Source organism: Petaurus breviceps, unplaced genomic scaffold (assembly GCF_028583685.1).
Source record: "Petaurus breviceps papuanus isolate PSGF00001 unplaced genomic scaffold, PetGlider_PUasm1.0 175, whole genome shotgun sequence".
Classification (NCBI taxonomy): Eukaryota; Metazoa; Chordata; class Mammalia; order Diprotodontia; family Petauridae; genus Petaurus; species Petaurus breviceps.
In genome coordinates, this window is record NW_027185764.1 from 52675373 (window position 1) to 52680155 (window position 4783).

Genomic DNA, 4783 nt, shown 5'->3' on the forward strand with positions numbered 1-4783 from the left:
CCTAAAAGCACTTTTAAGACTTCAGGTCAAAAAACCGTGACCATTTACAAACAACTGTTGAAATGGATTTATCAATGGTCCCTTCAAATTTCTGTAAAGGAAAAAAACTACAAAATCTGCTAACCAAGATGTTTTAAAAGGGAGGAATGAGGAAAATATGAATGAATCACCCTCTGAGGACTTACTCTCTGTTCTTCTGACCCCAACCCAGTAATTTCTCTAACAGATACATTTATTTGGGCTATTATTTTTGCTAAAGAAGATAATAAATTAGTTCCTTTTTAAATTCTTGCCACCCTGAAACTTTAAACTTTCTTTAAAAAATCTGTAAAGTAATACATATACTATGCATATATATGTACTTATATATTTTCCTGAAGCAATCAAGATAATCATAAGAACTGAGAAATGAACATTTATAAGATTTTTTCTTCTTGTTTCTATCTATTTCTTGCAAGTGCTGTTCTATACTTGCCATTCCCTTGAGAATCTTTCAAATACCATAAAACATTTGGGCATCATTTATTTTCAAAATGGCCCATGAAAAGAAAGAATATTTGCACAATCTAAAGTCCATTTGCTCCTAGAAAACATCTGGAAAATCACTATGTTGCAACCTGTAAATATCCAGAATAAGATTCTTTCTGAATTAATCATGCATTTCCAAGGATAGTTAATGATTTCATCATTCATTACCAATGTATGGATCCAAGTGGAACTGTAATTAAACTATGAAGGTCACTCAGTAACAAATAGGTGTAGATAGTTTGTCTTTACTCTGTTGAAGGTCCAATTATAATGCAACTATTTTGAATTGTCTTGATAAACTATTCTCTTTCTTATTTTTTAAAAATTTGGTGTATTTTATTCTGAACTTAAGAAATAAAACAAGCATTTCCATAACATAGTAGAATAGAAAAAAAAGATGATTGCACATGAAATTGCAAATCTGTATTGTATAACTTGCTATTCCTTTTAGATATACAATAAAGCTATCATGTAACATTTTTTTTCATTTTTTTCTTCTCTTCCCTCCCCCTGCCCCGCCCTTCCCAGACATGGCTACCATTAGGCACAAATGTGTGTGTTTATATGTATATATAGATGTGTGTGTATACGCATATATACACACACATATAATATTTGTATGTATGTAAAGTCATCCTATACATATGTCTATTTATCAGTTCTTTCTCTGGTTGCAAATAGCATTTTCCTTCATAGGTCCTTTACAGTTAATTTGGCTATGATAATAGTCAAAATGACTTAGTTGCTCAAAGTTGTTTTTAAAATAATATTGTTGCTATGGTATACAGCTTTCTCTTGGTTCTGCCTATTACTCTTCATTATTTTCTGCAAGTGTATCCATGTGTTTTCTAAGATCATCAAGCTCGTCATTTGTTATAGCACAATCTTATACCACAACTTGTTCAGCCATTGAGGGGTATCCCCATAATATCCAGTTCTTTGCCAACACAAAGAGAGCTGCTATAAATATTTTAGAACATACAGGTTCTTTTCCTTTTCCCCCAATCGACTTTGGGAACAGATCTAGTTGTGGTATTTCTGGATCAAAGGGTACTGGCAATTAAGTAACTCTTTGGGCATAATTCCAGATTGCTTTCCAAAATGATTAGATCAGTTCACAGTTCCACTAACAGTGAATTAGTCTTCACACTAACAGCCACTGGTAATAGAACTCAGGGCTCACCAGTAATGGGTGAGAAGAAACTTCCCAAGTCAATTGACATAGCAGTAATACTCTATTAGTAAAGATACATGAGGTATGACTAAAGACTAATATACATATACATATGTGTGTGTTTTAGGCAGTAAGATTAGAAGTCATATTTTGTATTTAATAATGTTTATATTTAATAATGATGAGGCAATCAGTAATCTCAGGAGATTCATAGTAGTCTCAGCAATTGGAATGGCAAATAGAGAAAATCCTAATGTTTACATCTCTGTCTAGAGGAAACTAATGATAAGAAAAAATACTATTTATAAAAACTGGTATCTTGACTAGAGATCATGTGGGAATGTATTCAAAGGAAATAAAAATATCCTCAGTTTGATTTATTCCATGGCTTCCAAAAACACTCAGAAACATGGTATCATGAAATACAGGATTGTCAAAAAGAATCCTAACTTGAAGGGAAGCCAACTATAGCAATGGTGTTGACCTTCAAAAACTTCCCTAGAGAAGAAAGACCTACACTAAGCTGCTATGCCTTTCTGCAGCCCATATGGAGAGCTTTACAATTCTAGCAATCACTCTAGGTTGGTTCACTCTCGGACTTAGGAATAGTAAGTGACTAGAGAGACCATGTCTTAGAGGTATAAAAATATAGGAGATGATTTTCTGGACACTAGGCAACTGGATTATGAAAAGGGGAAAAAAAGTTTTTATTAAAAGTGACACATGTCAAAATGCAGGTTAAGTTGTGGACATTGGGACTTGTATTTGTTTTATTCTGTTTTCAGGTTAGCTTTCATTTGGTATTTTCATTTAAAAAATTAAATAATTTTAAGGTTTAAAAATATAGGTATTCTTTACCTCACAAAACTCTTGTGAATAAAGTATTTTGTGAACTCTGAAGTACTAGGTATGGGTAGGCTGTTTTTATCATTTTCATTGTTGTTATTCAGAAACAGGCTCCAGAAGGATATTACTGAACTAAAGTAGATCCCTGAGCCAAGGAAGCAGGGAAAATGAGCCAGAGTTTGTGGAAAGTGTCTATTGCTGTAGTCCCTATGTGTTTTAATGAGTTTGTCTCTTAGAACAAAGTACGAGAAAGTGATAAGAAAAAAAAACATACATACATATGTATATTTATACACACACCATGAATCCAAGCCAGAAGTCTATGGAATTTGTTGAGTTGCTAAAAGGTGAATGTAAAGAGATGGCTTCTTATATATTTTGTTGATTATCTCATTGCTTGAACTTACTCAGAAGTAGGCTTTATAGCTCTGTACTATAAAATAATAACATCTAAAACAACTCATAGTAATGATGTTTTGAGATTATTAAAGGGCTTTTGCTCCAATGAAGTAGTATGTACAAATATTATTCCCATTTATTGATTAGGAAAATTAAGGAGTTAGCTGTCCTTCCAATCATTCCTATCCTAAGTGAGCAAGTACTTAATTGTTGAGTGCTAAATTGGTGGCACAGTGGAGCTTAGAATCAGGACAACTCATCTTCATGAGTTCAGATTTGGCCTCAGACTCGTACTAGCTGTGTGACCCTGGACAACTCACTTAACCCTGCTTGCCTCCGTTTCCTTATTTGTAAAATGAGATGGAAATGGAAATGGCAAACCACTCCAGTATCTTTGCTAAGAAAACTCCAAAATGGGGTCATGGAAAGCATGAAAGGTCTGACACAACTGAACAAAAACAACAAAAGAGTGAATGCAGGATATGGGTTTTAATTCAGCTCCTTTGGTATCTGTCTTCCGCAGCATTCTTTTAGCACCTTCTTTGTGCACAGAACTATAGTCCCTCTAAATACAGTATTAAGCTGCTGATCCTTACTCAGTTCTAGTTAAAATGAATCCTGTACTAAAATGATCATGCAGTACAGAAAGATAGTCTTGGGTAACAACAGAGTTTGTTATTTCTTCTATTCCCTTCATTGCCTTTTACTCTGTTATTCCACTTCTTACATGTGAGTCCTGTGGTCATCGGACAATAAACTTAGAGCTGAAAGTGACCTTTGAAGTCAGATAGTTTAATGTCCTCATTTTACAGATTGCTCCTTCCTCACTGTCTACAAATATGCCCAAGACTTTAAAAAATACTCTCAGTCGACCCAATCAATCCTTCAAATTATCGTTCTATATTGTGTCTCCCTTTTATAGCCAAAATGCTAGAAAAAAACTGTCTATACTCTTTAAATCTGACAAAGGTCTCATTTCTAAGATATATAGGAAACGGAGTCAAATTTACAGTAATTAGAGCCATTCCCCAATAAATGATAAATGATCAAAAGATGCGAATAGGCAGATTTCAGAGGGAGAAATCCAAGCTATCATTAGCCATATGAAAAATTGTCTAAATCACTTGTAATTAGAGAAATACAAATTAAAACAACTCTGAGGTACCACCTCATATCTATCAAATTGACTAAGATGACAAAAGTGGGAATAAAAAGTGCTGGAGGGGCTATGGGAAAAAAGGTAAATGAATGTACTATTAATTGAGTTGTGATCTAGTCCAACCATTCTGGAAAGAAATTTGGAATTATACTCCTCAAAACATTAAACTGTGTATACCCTTTAACCCTGCTAGGTCAATATCCCAAAGAAATCAAAGAAGAAAAGATAAGAGGGAAAGGACTTGTATGTACAAAAATATTGATAGCAACTTTTTGTAGGAGTAAATAATTGAAAACTGAGGGGTTGGTCATCAAACAGTGGATAACAGATGAAATTATGGTACACAAATGTGATGGAAGAATATTGTACTATAAGAAATAATGAAGGGAATGGTTTCAGAAAAACCTGTTAAGACTTGTATGATTGAAAGTGTGCAGAACCAAGGGAACAATTTATACAGTAACAGCAATATTATAACGATAACCAACTGTGAAGGACTTAGTGACTGATCAGTAAAATGATCTACCATGATTCCAAAGGACTCATGATGAAACATGCTATTTATTCCCCTCCAGATATAGAGCTAATGGACTCGGTGCAGATCGAAGCATATTTTCTTCTTTACCTTTCTTTTTCTTTCTATTTTTGGCCTTGGCTAATGCAGGAATTTGTTTTGC